The sequence below is a fragment of the Actinia tenebrosa genome, unplaced genomic scaffold (assembly GCF_029948245.1).
Source record: "Actinia tenebrosa isolate PJP-AT-01 unplaced genomic scaffold, QUT_ActTen_1.0 PGA_scaffold6__47_contigs__length_16458017, whole genome shotgun sequence".
NCBI lineage: Eukaryota > Metazoa > Cnidaria > Anthozoa > Actiniaria > Actiniidae > Actinia > Actinia tenebrosa.
In genome coordinates this window covers 840,462-857,608 of record NW_028292583.1, presented here as the reverse complement: position 1 = coordinate 857,608, position 17,147 = coordinate 840,462, and the positions used below count along the sequence as shown (strand labels likewise).

Sequence of the window (17,147 nt, the reverse complement as noted above, 5' to 3'; positions counted from 1 at the left end):
TAAATAATGCATACTTTATGAAAAGGTGTGAAAATGACCCAAAATCCATCAAAACTATTGGCTATAGTCCATGCATTTTGCCCAAAAATGGTCAAAAATGAGCTATTTGGCATCCTTCATAAATAATGCATACTTTATCAAAAGGTGTGAAAATGACCCAAAATCCATCAAAACTATTGGCTATAGTCCATGCATTTTGCCCGAAAATGGTTATAAATGAGCTATTTTGCATCCTTCATAAATAATGCACACTTTATAAAAAGGTGTGAAAATGACTCAAAATCCATCAAAACCATGGGCTATAGTCCATGCTTTTTGCCAGAAAATGGTCATAAATGACTTTATTTGCATGTTTCTAAATAATGCATACTTTATCAAAACGTGTGAAAATGACCGAAAATCCATCAAAACCATAGGCTATAGTCCATGCTTTTTGCCCGAAAATGGTCATAAATGACTTTATTAGCATATTCATAAATAGTGCATATTTTATCAAAAGGTGTGAAAATGACCCAAAATCCATCAAAACCATGGACTGTAGTCCATGCTTTTTGCCCGAAAATGGCCAAAAATGACTTTATTTTCATGTTTATAAAAAATGCATAATTTATCAAAAGGTGTGAAAATGACCCAAAATCCATCAAAACTATGGGCTATAGTCCATGCTTTTCTACCGAAAATAGTCAAAAATGAGCTATTTTGCATCCTTCATAAATAATGCATACTTTATGAAAAGGTGTGAAAATGACCCAAAATCCATCAAAACTATTGGCTATAGTCCATGCATTTTGCCCGAAAATGGTCAAAAATGAGCTATTTTGCATGCATAAATAATGTATATTTTATCAAAAGGTGTAAAAATGGGCCAAAATCCATCAAAACCATGGACTTTAGTCCATGCTTTTTGACCGAAAATGGTCAAAAGTGACCTATTTGGCATCCTTTATAAATAATGCATATTTTATCAAAAGGTGTAAAAATGGGCCAAAATCCTTCAAAACCATGGTCTATAGTCCATGCATTTTGCCCGAAAATGGTCAAAAATGACCTATTTTGCATCCTTCATAAATAATGCATCTTTTATCAAAAGGTGTGAAAATGGACCAAAATCCAACAATACCATGGGCTATAGTCCATGCTTTTTGCCCGAAAATGGTCATAAATGACGTTATTTGCATGTTCATAAATAATGCATACTTTATGAAAAGGTGTGAAAATGACCCAAAATCCATCAAAAGTATTGGCTATTGTCCATGCATTTTGCCCGAAAATGGTCAAAAATGAGCTATTTTGCATCCTTCATAAATAATGCACACTTTATGAAAAGGTGTGAAAATGACTCAAAATCCATCAAAACCATAGGCTATAGTCCATGCTTTTTGCCAGAAAATGGTCATAAATGACTTTATTTGCATATTCATAAATAGTGCATATTTTATCAAAAGGTGTGAAAATGACCCAAAATCCATCAATACCATGGGCTATAGTCCATGCTTTTTGCCCGAAAATGGTCATAAATGACTTTATTTGCATGTTTATAAAAAATGCATAATTTATCAAAAGGTGTGAAAATGACCCAAAATCCATCAATACCATGGGCTATAGTCCATGCTTTTTGCCCGAAAATGGTCAAAAATGACTTTATTTGCATGTTTATAAAAAATGTTAAATTTATCAAAAGGTGTGAAAATGACCCAAAATCCATCAAAACTATGGGCTATAGTCCATGCATTTTGCCCCAAAATGGTCGTAAATGAGCTATTTTGCCTCCCTCATAAATAATGCATATTTTATCAAAAGGTTTTAAAATGGCCCAAAATACATCAAAACCATGGGCTATAGTCCATGCTTTTTGCCCCAAAGTGGTCGTAAATGAGCTATTTTGCATCCTTCATAAATAATGCATATTTTATCAAAAGGTGTGAAAATGACCCAAAATCCATCAAAACCATAGCCTATAGTCCATGCTTTTTGCCAGAAAATGGTCATAAATGACTTTATTTGCATGTTTCTAAATAATGCATACTTTATCAAAACGTGTGAAAATGACCGAAAATCCATCAATACCATGGGCTATAGTCCATGCTTTTTGCCCGAAAATGGTCATAAATGACTTTATTTGCATATTCATAAATAGTGCATCTTTTATCAAAAGGTGTGAAAATGGACCAAAATCCAACAAAACCATGGCCTATAGCCCATGCTTTTGGCCCGAAAATGGTCAAAAATGAGCTATTTTGCATCCTTCATAAATAATGCATACTTTATGAAAAGGTGTGAAAATGACTAAAAATCCATCAAAACCATAGGCTATAGTCCATGCTTTTTGCCAGAAAGTGGTGATAAATGACTTGATTTGCATGTTTCTAAATAATGCATACTTTATCAAAACATGTGAAAATGACCGAAAATCCATCAATACCATGGGCTATAGTCCATGCTTTTTGCCCGAAAATGGTCATAAATGACTTTATTTGCATATTCATAAATAGTGCATATTTTATCAAAAGGTGTGAAAATGACCCAAAGTCCATCAAAACCATGGACTATAGTCCATGCTTTTTGCCCGAAAATGGCCAAAAATGACTTTATTTGCATGTTTATAAAAAATGCATACTTTATCAAAAGGTATCAAAATGACCCAAAATCCATCAAAACTATGGGCTATAGTCCATGCATTTTGCCCCAAAATGGTCAAAAAGGAGCTATTTTGCATCCCTCATAAATAATGCATACTTTATGAAAAGGTGTGAAAATGACTAAAAATCCATCAAAACCATGGGCTATAGTCCATGCTTTTTGCCAGAAAGTGGTCATAAATGACTTTATTTGCATATTTCTAAATAATGCATACTTTATCAAAACGTGTGAAAATGACCCAAAATCCTTCAAAACCATGGGCTATAGTCCATGCTTTTTGCCCGAAAATGTTCAAAAATGAGCTATTTTGCATCCTTCATAAATAATGCATAATTTATCAAAATGTGTGAAAATGACTCAAAATCCATCAAAACCATAGGCTATAGTCCATGCTTTTTGCCAGAAAATGGTCATAAATGACTTTATTTGCATGTTTCTAAATAATGCATACTTTATCAAAACGTGTGAAAATGACCGAAAATCCATCAATACCATGGGCTATAGTCCATGCTTTTTGCCCGAAAATGGTCATAAATGACTTTATTTGCATATTCATAAATATTGCATCTTTTATCAAAAGGTGTGAAAATGGACCAAAATCCAACAAACCATGGCCTATAGTCCATGCTTTTTGCCCGAAAATGGTCAAAAATGAGCTATTTTGCATCCTTCATAAATAATGCATACTTTATGAAAAGGTGTGAAAATGACTAAAAATCCATCAAAACCATGGGCTATAGTCCATGCTTTTTGCCAGAAAGTGGTCATAAATGACTTTATTTGCATGTTTCTAAATAATGCATACTTTATCAAAACATGTGAAAATGACCGAAAATCCATCAATACCATGGGCTATAGTCCATGCTTTTTGCCCGAAAATGGTCATAAATGACTTTATTTGCATATTCATAAATAGTGCATATTTTATCAAAAGGTGTGAAAATGACCCAAAATCCATCAAAACCATGGACTATAGTCCATGCTTTTTGCCCGAAAATGGCCAAAAATGACTTTATTTGCATGTTTATAAAAAATGCATAATTTATCAAAAGGTATCAAAATGACCCAAAATCCATCAAAACTATGGGCTATAGTCCATGCATTTTGCCCCAAAATGGTCAAAAAGGAGCTATTTTGCATCCCTCATAAATAATGCATACTTTATGAAAAGGTGTGAAAATGACTAAAAATCCATCAAAACCATGGGCTATAGTCCATGCTTTTTGCCAGAAAGTGGTCATAAATGACTTTATTTGCATGTTTCTAAATAATGCATACTTTATCAAAACGTGTGAAAATGACCCAAAATCCTTCAAAACCATGGGCTATAGTCCATGCTTTTTGCCCGAAAATGTTCAAAAATGAGCTATTTTGCATCCTTCATAAATAATGCATAATTTATCAAAATGTGTGAAAATGACCCAAAATCCATCAAAACTATTGGCTATAGTCCATGCATTTCGCCCGAAAATGGTCAAAAATGAGCTATTTGGCATCCTTCATAAATAATACATATTTTATCAAAAGGTTTGAAAATGACCCAAAATCCATCAAAACCATGGGCTATAGTCCATGCTTTTCTACCGAAAATAGTCAAAAATGACTTTATTTGCATGTTTATAAAAAATGCATACTTTATCAAAAGGTATCAAAATGACCCAAAATCCATCAAAACTATGGGCTATAGTCCATGCATTTTGCCCCAAAATGGTCAAAAAGGAGCTATTTTGCATCCCTCATAAATAATGCATACTTTATGAAAAGGTGTGAAAATGACTAAAAATCCATCAAAACCATGGGCTATAGTCCATGCTTTTTGCCAGAAAGTGGTCATAAATGACTTTATTTGCATATTTCTAAATAATGCATACTTTATCAAAACGTGTGAAAATGACCCAAAATCCTTCAAAACCATGGGCTATAGTCCATGCTTTTTGCCCGAAAATGTTCAAAAATGAGCTATTTTGCATCCTTCATAAATAATGCATAATTTATCAAAATGTGTGAAAATGACTCAAAATCCATCAAAACCATTGGCTATAGTCCATGCTTTTTGCCAGAAAATGGTCATAAATGACTTTATTTGCATGTTTCTAAATAATGCATACTTTATCAAAACGTGTGAAAATGACCGAAAATCCATCAATACCATGGGCTATAGTCCATGCTTTTTGCCCGAAAATGGTCATAAATGACTTTATTTGCATATTCATAAATAGTGCATCTTTTATCAAAAGGTGTGAAAATGGACCAAAATCCAACAAACCATGGCCTATAGTCCATGCTTTTTGCCCGAAAATGGTCAAAAATGAGCTATTTTGCATCCTTCATAAATAATGCATACTTTATGAAAAGGTGTGAAAATGACTAAAAATCCATCAAAACCATGGGCTATAGTCCATGCTTTTTGCCAGAAAGTGGTCATAAATGACTTTATTTGCATGTTTCTAAATAATGCATACTTTATCAAAACATGTGAAAATGACCGAAAATCCATCAATACCATGGGCTATAGTCCATGCTTTTTGCCCGAAAATGGTCATAAATGACTTTATTTGCATATTCATAAATAGTGCATATTTTATCAAAAGGTGTGAAAATGACCCAAAATCCATCAAAACCATGGACTATAGTCCATGCTTTTTGCCCGAAAATGGCCAAAAATGACTTTATTTGCATGTTTATAAAAAATGCATAATTTATCAAAAGGTATCAAAATGACCCAAAATCCATCAAAACTATGGGCTATAGTCCATGCATTTTGCCCCAAAATGGTCAAAAAGGAGCTATTTTGCATCCCTCATAAATAATGCATACTTTATGAAAAGGTGTGAAAATGACTAAAAATCCATCAAAACCATGGGCTATAGTCCATGCTTTTTGCCAGAAAGTGGTCATAAATGACTTTATTTGCATGTTTCTAAATAATGCATACTTTATGAAAAGGTGTGAAAATGACACAAAATCCATCAAAACTATCGGCTATAGTCCATGCATTTTGCCCGAAAATGGTCAAAAATGAGCTATTTTGCATCCTTCATAAATAATGCATAATTTATCAAAATGTGTGAAAATGACTCAAAATCCATCAAAACCATAGGCTATAGTCCATGCTTTTTGCCAGAAAATGGTCATAAATGACTTTATTTGCATGTTTCTAAATAATGCATACTTTATCAAAACGTGTGAAAATGACCGAAAAGCCATCAATACCATGGGAAGGAAGCTTCTTTATTTTGCCACGGTAAAAACATCAGTCGATTGCCTAAAAATATTTAAAAGTAAAGATTTACGATTAAAAAGCTAGTTACTATTTTACATGTTTGCCGTGGAGCCCTTAGTTACAACTTTTCTTACTGTACAAACTATCAATTTCCGTTTTAAATTTTCGTACTGACTTGACCTCTTTTATATTTAACGGTAGGTCATTCCACAATTTTGCCCCACTATAGCTGAATGATCGTTTTAGATATTCAGTGTGTGGCTTAGGTATTGACAGTTTATGATCATGATTTCGAAGGTTGTATTTAGTATGGTAGTCGGAGAAAAGGTTTTGTAAGTAAACTGGTGTACGTCCCTGCATCGTCTTAAACATTAGTAGGGCTTTTTGTTTTTTACGACGAACTGCAAGTGTATCCCAGTTTAATTGGTCAAGGAGATGGCTAGATCTTATGTCATAGTTAGATCTTGTGATAACTCTAGCCGCTCGATTTTGACGCTTTTGTAGTTGAACACATAGTTTATCGCTTAATCCATCCCAAACTGCACTACAATAGTCCAGTTTGGGTAGAATTAAGGCTTCGTAGATTTGGATGGCACTATCGGTCGAAATAAATGGGCGAACACGTTTTAGAGCCCCTATACTTGAAGAGATTTTCTTCGAAATGTTGTTAACATGTTCTGACCAATTAAGGTTTTTATCGATAGTGACACCCAAAGATTTGGTGTGATCAACTTGTTTAACGCTAGCTCCATTAATCGCAATATTAATAGTGGAATCGCATTGCGCTGTGAACTTTTGGCGGGACCCAATAATCATAAATTCCGTTTTCGCTACATTCAAGCTTAGCTTATTTGCTAACAACCACTGATGTATATTAGTGAGTTCAGTGTTGATGCTTGGTTCCAAGTCTCCTACATTTTTACCATGAACGCTGATGCTGGTATCATCAGCAAACATTCTTGTTATGGCTTGCGCCAAACAATTTGGTAAGTCATTAATATACAGGAGAAATAAAAGTGGGCCTAAATTACTGCCTTGTGGTACACCGCAGCTCACAGTACAAGGCTCAGACAGACTTCCGTCAACACTGCACAGCTGAGACCTCGTCAGTAAATAAGAACGGAACCACTTGAGTGAGCCTTCATCTACACCATAATTCGATAGTTTGGACAAAAGAATTTCATGATCTATGGTGTCGAAGGCTTTTTGGAGGTCTATGAAGATTACTCCGTTAAGTAGTCCCTTGTCTATATTAACTGACCATTCGTTCGTTGCTTCGAGCAACGCGGTGACAGTGCTGTGCAGGGAGCGAAAGCCTGACTGGCATTCCGTCAATAACTGGTTTTCATTCAAATAATCGTATAGTTGATCATAAACGATCTTCTCAAATATCTTTGAAGCAGTGGGAGTGACCGAGATTGGGCGATAATTGTTTAGGTCAGTTTTCTCCCCTTTTTTAAATATAGGCGTTACTTTCGCTATTTTCCACTCCCTAGGAAAAATGCCCATTTTAATAGATTGTCGAAAAATCACAGTGAGAGATGGTCCCACTATAGAGGCGGACATTTTTAGCAATTTGTTGGGTATGTTATCTAAGCCTGCAGCTTTCTTTTCCTTTATACTTCCTAACAAGTCGCAAACAGTTTGCTCACTTGGAGGTTGGATAGCGAAAGTTTTACCAGTTGTAGGTTTCAGAAATGATTCAAATTTAATGTCAGATGGAGGTAATTTATTGGCTAGAGTCTGGCCTATACTTGTGAAATGTTCATTGAAAATCTCGGCCATCTCACTTGGTGAGGTTACTGATTTATTGGCAACTTTAATTTCGGAAACGCCGGAAAATTTGCTAGCCTTTCGAGCACTTAGATCATTAAGGAGGTGCCATGTTTTCCGAGGATCAGATTTATTTAGTGCTAAATTTTCCGTAAAGTATTTTTTCTTCGCTAATCTAATTTCGTTATTAATCCTGTTTCTCGATTCTTTGTATTTTTTCCAAAATAAATCACTGTCAGTGGAAATTGCTTTCCTTTTCAATTGGTCACGTGACCGCATTTTCTGTATTAGCTCCGTTGTGATCCATGGTGAGTTTTTCCTTCCCACACGCTTGTGGCTATAGTCCATGCTTTTTGCCCGAAAATGGTCATAAATGACTTTATTTGCATATTCATAAATAGTGCATATTTTATCAAAAGGTGTGAAAATGACCCAAAATCCATCAAAACCATGGACTATAGTCCATGCTTTTTGCCCGAAAATGGCCAAAAATGACTTTATTTGCATGTTTATAAAAAATGCATAATTTATCAAAAGGTGTGAAAATGACCCAAAATCCATCAAAACTATGGGCTATAGTCCATGCATTTTGCCCCAAAATGGTCAAAAATGAGCTATTTTGCATCCCTCATAAATAATGCATAATTTATCAAAAGGTGTGAAAATGACCCAAAATCCATCAAAACTATGAGCTATAGTCCATGCCTTTCTACCGAAAATAGTCAAAAATGAGCTATTTTGCATCCTTCATAAATAATGCATACTTTATGAAAAGGTGTGAAAATGACCCAAAATCCATCAAAACTATTGGCTATAGTCCATGCATTTCGCCCGAAAATGGTCAAAAATGAGCTATTTGGCATCCTTCATAAATAATGCATACTTTATGAAAAGGTGTGAAAATGACCCAAAATCCATCAAAACTATTGGCTATAGTCCATGCATTTTGCCCGAAAATGGTCATAAATGACCTATTTTCCTTACGTCATAAATAATGCATACTTTATCAAAAGGTGTGAAAATGACTCAAAATCCATCAAAACCATGGGCTATAGTCCATGCTTTTTGCCAGAAAGTGGTCATAAATGACTTTATTTGCATGTTTCTAAATAATGCATACTTTATCAAAACGTGTGAAAATGACCCAAAATCCTTCAAAACCATGGGCTATAGTCCATGCTTTTTGCCCGAAAATGTTCAAAAATGAGCTATTTTGCATCCTTCATAAATAATGCATAATTTATCAAAATGTGTGAAAATGACTCAAAATCCATCAAAACCATGGGCTATATTCCATGCTTTTGCCCAGAAATGGTCAAAAATGACCCATTTTGCATCCTTCATAAATAATGCATACTTTATCAAAATGTGTGAAAATGGACCAAAATCCATCAAAACCATGGGCTATAGTCCATGCTTTTTGCCCGAAAATTGTCAAAAAAGAGCTATTTTGCATCCTTCATAAATAGTGCATACTTTATCAAAAGGTGTGAAAATGACCCAAAATCCATCAAAACTATTGGCTATAGTCCATGCTTTTTGCCCGAAAATGGTCATAAATGAGCTATTTTGCATCCTTCATAAATAATACATATTTTATGAAAAGGTTTGAAAATGACCCAAAATCCATCAAAACCATAGGCTATAGTCCATGCTTTTTAACCGAAAATGGTCAAAAATGACCTATTTTGCATCCTTCATAAATAATGCATATTTTATCAAAAGGTGTAAAAATGGGCCAAAATCCTTCAAAACCATGGTCTATAGTCCATGCATTTTGCCCCAAAATGGTCAAAAATGACCTATTTTGCATCCTTCATAAATAATGCATCTTTTATCAAAAGGTGTGAAAATGGACCAAAATCCAACAAAACCATGAGCTATAGTCCATGCTTTTTGCCCGAAAATGGTCATAAATGACGTTATTTGCATGTTTATAAATAATGCATACTTTATGAAAAGGTGTGAAAATGACCCAAAATCCATCAAAACTATCGGCTATAGTCCATGCATTTTGCCCGAAAATGGTCAAAAATGAGCTATTTTGCATCCTTCATAAATAATGCACACTTTATGAAAAGGTGTGAAAATGACTCAAAATCCATCAAAACCATAGGCTATAGTCCATGCTTTCTGCCAGAAAATGGTCATAAATGACTTTATTTGCATGTTTCTAAATAATGCATACTTTATCAAAACGTGTTAAAATGACCGAAAGTCCATCAATACCATGGGCTATAGTCCATGCTTTTTGCCCGAAAATGGTCATAAATGACTTTATTTGCATATTCATAAATAGTGTATATTTTATCAAAAGGTGTGAAAATGACCCAAAATCCATCAAAACCATGGACTATAGTCCATGCTTTTTGCCCGAAAATGGCCAAAAATGACTTTATTTGCATGTTTATAAAAAATGCATAATTTATCAAAAGGTGTGAAAATGACCCAAAATCCATCAAAACTATGGGCTATAGTCCATGCATTTTGCCCCAAAATGGTCAAAAATGAGCTATTTTGCATCCTTCATAAATAATGCACACTTTATGAAAAGGTGTGAAAATGACTCAAAATCCATCAAAACCACAGGCTATAGTCCATGCTTTCTGCCAGAAAATGGTCATAAATGACTTTATTTGCATGTTTCTAAATAATGCATACTTTATCAAAACGTGTTAAAATGACCGAAAGTCCATCAATACCATGGGCTATAGTCCATGCTTTTTGGCCGAAAATGGTCATAAATGACTTTATTTGCATATTCATAAATAGTGCATATTTTATCAAAAGGTGTGAAAATGACCCAAAATCCATCAAAACCATGGACTATAGTCCATGCTTTTTGCCCGAAAATGGCCAAAAATGACTTTATTTGCATGTTTATAAAAAATGCATAATTTATCAAAAGGTGTGAAAATGACCCAAAATCCATCAAAACTATGGGCTATAGTCCATGCATTTTGCCCCAAAATGGTCAAAAATGAGCTATTTTGCATCCCTCATAAATAATGCATAATTTATCAAAAGGTGTGAAAATGACCCAAAATCCATCAAAACTATGAGCTATAGTCCATGCCTTTCTACCGAAAATAGTCAAAAATGAGCTATTTTGCATCCTTCATAAATAATGCATACTTTATGAAAAGGTGTGAAAATGACCCAAAATCCATCAAAACCATGGGCTATAGTCCATGCATTTCGCCCGAAAATGGTCAAAAATGAGCTATTTGGCATCCTTCATAAATAATGCATACTTTATCAAAAGGTGTGAAAATGACCCAAAATCCATCAAAACTATTGGCTATAGTCCATGCATTTTGCCCGAAAATGGTCATAAATGACCTATTTTCCTTACGTCATAAATAATGCATACTTTATCAAAAGGTGTGAAAATGACTCAAAATCCATCAAAACCATGGGCTATAGTCCATGCTTTTTGCCAGAAAGTGGTCATAAATGACTTTATTTGCATGTTTCTAAATAATGCATACTTTATCAAAACGTGTGAAAATGACCCAAAATCCTTCAAAACCATGGGCTATAGTCCATGCTTTTTGCCCGAAAATGTTCAAAAATGAGCTTTTTTGCATCCTTCATAAATAATGCATAATTTATCAAAATGTGTGAAAATGACTCAAAATCCATCAAAACCATGGGCTATAGTCCATGCTTTTGCCCGGAAATGGTCAAAAATGACCCATTTTGCATCCTTCATAAATAATGCATACTTTATCAAAATGTGTAAAAATGGACCAAAATGCATCAAAACCATGGGCTATAGTCCATGCTTTTTGCCCGGAAATATTCAAAAAAGAGCTATTTTGCATCCTTCATAAATAATGCATACTTTATCAAAACGTGTGAAAATGACCCAAAATCCTTCAAAACCATGGGCTATAGTCCATGCTTTTTGCCCCAAAATGTTCAAAAATGAGCTATTTTGCATCCTTCATAAATAATGCATAATTTATCAAAAGGTGTGAAAATGACCCAAAATCCATCAAAACTATGGGCTATAGTCCATGTATTTTGCCCCAAAATGGTCAAAAATGAGCTATTTTGCATCCCTCATAAATAATGCATATTTTATCAAAAGGTGTAAAAATGGCCCAAGATACATCAGAACCATGGGCTATAGTCCATGCTTTTTGCCCCAAAATGGTCGTATATGAGCTATTTTGCATCCTTCATAAATAATGCATACTTTATCAAAAGGTGTGAAAATGACCCAAAATCCATTAAAACTATGGGCTATAGTCCATGCTTTTCTACCGAAAATAGTCAAAAATGAGCTATTTTGCATCCTTCATAAATAATGCATAATTTATCAAAAGGTGTGAAAATGACCCAAAATCCATCAAAACTATTGGCTATAGTCCATGCTTTTCTACCGAAAATAGTCAAAAATGAGCTATTTTGCATCCTTCATAAATAATGCATACTTTATGAAAAGGTGTGAAAATGACCCAAAATCCATCAAAACTATTGGCTATAGTCCATGCTTTTTGCCCGGAAATTGTCAAAAAAGAGCTATTTTGCATCCTTCATAAATAATGCATACTTTATGAAAAGGTGTGAAAATGACCCAAAATCCATCAAAACTATTGGCTATAGTCCATGCATTTTGCCCGAAAATGGTCAAAAATGAGCTATTTAGCATCCTTCATAAATAATGCATACTTTATCAAAGGTGTGAAAATGACCCAAAATCCATCAAAACCACTGGTTATAGTCCATGCTTTTTGCCCGAAAATGGTCAATGAAACAATCTTCTATCGTAAATAGTTTTTCTGATTTCTTTTTTCTGTATTCATAATCTATTTATTGTATTGTATTTGACACTGGAAAGCCCCTAAGGGGATGTGTTTAATATAGTTTGTATGGTCGTAGCCAGGATCTTTCGAAGGGAGGGTGGGGGCAAATTTAAATATCCGCTATTGTGTTTCCGTTTTCAAAACGCCGATCCGAAAAAGGTTTTAACTTTTGTTTTTGCGAAAATATAAATACCGCCATTACATTTTATGTGTGTGTGTGTTTTTTTTTTGTTTGTTTGTTTTTTACGAAATAAATTTGAAATTACCTCATAAAATCTAGACTGAAAGCGGTTCCACTTTTTCCTCCAGACTCTGTGGACACGCGCGGAGTTCGGAGGGAGAAGTGGGACCGCTCGATCGCAGTCTATATAAAATCCTTGAATCCGCCACTTTGTTGCCTAAAAGGAGATACTTAGTCCCTTTGCCTCCTTCCCACTCCTCCCCCTTCGTGGCTACCGCATTTTCATTCAATTCAAATGTTCCGTCAGAATTTGCGAAAATTTCATAGAAAACTTCGATGAAAGATAAGACGGAGTATTTTAATCAAGGTCGGGAATTGATGTGGTCGGGATTATAAGGCTTGTATGTACAACGTGTAGGACGTTTACTGCATGATCCGATGACGTGGGTGATTCGAGAATTTGAAGAATTTCACAGATCTAACCCTGAAACAACCTCTGGGCTGATCTAAGTCAGGGCACGACTAACTCAAAGATCGAACCCTCTAACAATCCCTTGTAATCAAATTGGAATTTTAATTCAAAGCGTTTTGCCGAGGGAGGAATCAATCGAGAGAGATCGATATCTTTAGGTCGATTCAACTGGACTCCTATATCAAACCAAGAACTGTCATATTTGCATGTCCAAACACTTCCTGTTTACAATAAAGATTTTAGTACCAAACTAGTACAATACAAGAATGATATTAAACGTGGCCCAAAGATGTGAAGTATATAAAATGTTTTTTAATGTCTTTTATAAAATAAAAATTAGAGTAACAGTTATTTTTGGATACGAATGAAAAAGTGGAAAGTGCGCGCGCGTGGTGTGTTCTATCATAAAGCACGTGTTCCAAACCAATCAGAACGCGAGATTCATAACAGGTATTTTATAATGTCAAATGGAAAAAAGAATGAAATTGAATTTAGTTACTGGACTCTCGAAGAAAGAATAGGTGGAAAACAGAAATATCTTAATCAAGCACTATTCTTATATTAATATATTAGTACTAAGAATCTACTGAAATTATTGATCAGTAACTGAACATGTCGCTAATAAATTTATATTGAAGACTGCAACCGTTTATCAATTTCTGGTTTTTAATCAATCCCAAGGGAGTGAAATAGCAAAAGACAATGCAGTTATGTTGGCTGATATAACAAAATAATTCATTGACAATCCTTTTTTTTTAAATCAACCAAGATGGCGGCTATGACGTCATGTGCATTATTACCTCGATTCTTTCTGTGATGTTTGCACTAATAATAATATTAATAATAATAATAATACAAGTAATAATAATAGTACACGCAATAATAGTACAAGCAATCTATACCACAGCCTAGTCAAGAAAATGACGATGTCAAGATTCTATGGAACATCCCATGGCACATAGAGAAAGCCCCAAAAGACGGAGCAAACAAACTTGACATTAGTGTGCATGACAAGACAAACAAGGAATGGATTTTGGTAGAAGGAACCGAATGCACTCCAGGAACAATCACAGAAAAGACCCAATACAAGCAAAATAAGTACGTGGACCTGAAACTAGGAATAAAGAACTTATATCCAGGATATAAAGTTAGACAAGTAACTGTAGTTTTTGACTTCTTAGGCGCTCACTACGAAAATCTAAGTAAAGAACTGAACGTGTTATTTGGACAGCAAGTAGCTAGCCTAACCATAGAACGCTCTCATAAATGGATTATTTCACAAAAATGTGAAATTGTTAAACGTTTTATGTGTTTGTAGTTCTAAGAGAGACTCATTTTAGTTTTGAAGAACTCAAAGTTGATCTTAGCTTCATGTACTATATACTCAATTGATAACTTTTAGTATATTTCAGCTTTAATTTTTTGTTTTCTGTTTTGTATCATACCCATTTTATAGATGTTTGAAAAAAAATTTTTTTTTAAAATTTATTTATTACTTTTATAATAATGTAAATACTATAAAGTCTAAGCCCGCAATGATGTTGATACATTTAATGAGATTTTATCAATAAAGTTCCCAATAATAATAATAATAATTATTATTATTATTATAATAATATAGTACACCCCCATGGTTTTCTGATGTCAAACCCAAACCACTCTACAAATCAACTGACGCTGAAGCATACTGGGATGTACCTGTATATGCTGACCACATGTATGTACGATCTAACCGTGTGGACGCGCGTTTCATCGACCACAATAACAAGAAAGTACTCATGGTGGAAATGAGCTGTCCGTGGGTTAACAACCGAGAAAAGAAAGACAAAGAGAAGACGAAGAAGTATGGAGCACTTAGACTTGAGCTCACAAAACAACACCCAGGATACACGATCTTGCAAGTGAACCTCATTTTGGACGCTCTTGGAGGATGGTCTAAAGAGATGGAGCCTGAGATGAAGAATATCTTTGGAGCAAGATACAAAGATGTATTACTCAGAATGCAGAAAGCGGTATTAAGCTGCACAGTGAACATTGCAAGAACATTCAAATTAATCACATCTTAAGGACATTTCAAACATTCCAAGTATTTAAACTGCATCTTAAGAACATTAATAATTGGTTTTAAGTGATTGTATATATTATTAATCCTGTCATGCTGGTAGGTTACGAAATTACGCCCTATCTAGCTTACCTAATTAGCATTCAAACGTGTTTACTGCTGATAATAATAATAATAATAACAATAATAATAATAATAATAATAATAACAATAATAATAATAATGATAATAATAATAATAACAACAATAATAATAATAATAATAATAATAACAATAACAATAATAATAATAATAATAATAACAATAATAATAATAATAATAACAATAATAATAATAATAACAATAATAACAATAATAATAATAATGATAATAATAACAATAATAATAATAATAATAATAACAATAATAATAATAATAATAACAATAATAGTAATAATAACAATAATAACAATAATAATAATAATAATAACAATAATAATAATAATAATAACAATAATAATAATAATAATAATAACAATAATAATAATAATAATAACAATAATAATAATAATCAATAATTAATAATAACAATAATCTCTAATCAATAATTAATAATTTTTAAATATTTATACATTTTTTCAAGATTGAAAAAACGAATAGAATTTGTCCATTATTTAAATATGAATATGTTAATATATAATACTTACAAAGAAGAAGGAATTATAAGAAGAAAAACTGACTAATAAGGAAAATTGAAATATATATTAAATATATAACTATGTATCTTTATCTAAAAATCTACGTTAATAAGCTAAAAATCTAAATTTATAAAATGGCGCTTTCAGCAACCTGAATGTCTAAGTCTATGTTGTTTATATCATTAATAATAATAATAATAATAATAACAATAATAATAATAATAATAATAATAATAATAACAATAATAATAATAATAATAACAACAACAATAATAATAATAATAATAACAATAATAATAATAATAATAATAACAACAACAATAATAATAATAATAATAATAACAATAATAATAATAATAATAACAATAATAATAATAATAATAATAATAACAATAATAATAATAATAATAACGACAACAATAATAATAATAATAGTAATAATAATAATAATGATAATAGAGTATTTAAAAGAGTATTTATATAGTGCATCCTGAGAGCCTCGATGCGCTTTATATCTATTATGTCTTTAAATATGTACTATTATAATGATATCCATATAAAAATTAAGTATATAAATGAAAGATATCATCGATGAAGCTATGCCCCTCCCAAGTCCATTAGAACTTGGCCCGCAACTCTACTCATTGTGATTTTTTTGTTCGTGATCCAGTAGATCGTCTAATTTGCGCAAATAGCTTGGCGTTCCCCGCCTTGCCGAATATTCACCAATATATACTGCTACACAAGTCCTATTATTTTAGAAAAAAAATCCGGCGGTAACTTAGCAACGGAAAGGAATTAAAGTTCGAGTTAAGAAATTACATTGTTCTTATCTTGTAGGATAAAATCCCCAAGCCCATTAAATGATAAGCAGAACAGATAAACGGCAGAGATTTTCTTCTTTATTACACGAGTAGACTTATTTAATATACCTTTAACAGATGTAAATAACAAATAACATGGAATTAAGTTCAATACTTATTTGAAGTGATATAATCATGTGTAATAGTCCATATGGTCTCAGTTCAGAAGAACTTCAGTCATTTCTAAAGTCACTTCCGATCCCCCTCCCCCCTCCTCTATTTTGCGATTTCTATTTTTTATTTTATTTTTTACGATATGTTTCAAAATATCTTTGGGGTATTTTTCAAGAGAGCTCTCTTTTTCCTAACACGTCTTTGAATTCCAAACAAAATCAAATTCTAAGTACTATACTTTTCTGTTTGGACTGCGCGACAAGTGGGTATATGGGGTATGATATCATAATATTCTTTAAATATTGGCATTTCATAATTTTTTCAAGTT

General features: G+C 32.9%; 1 long non-coding RNA gene across 1 annotated transcript in view; it reads right to left on the bottom strand.

Annotated features, from left to right (window-relative positions):
• Nucleotides 1–5,767: 5,767 nt before the first annotated feature.
• Nucleotides 5,768–17,147, bottom strand: part of LOC116304674 (uncharacterized) — a 30,499-nt gene continuing 19,119 nt past the window's right edge. Inside the window, exon 4 of the long non-coding RNA XR_016121571.1 lies at nucleotides 5,768–5,905. This is a non-coding gene — a long non-coding RNA (uncharacterized LOC116304674). The remainder of the gene's footprint in view (nucleotides 5,906–17,147) is intronic.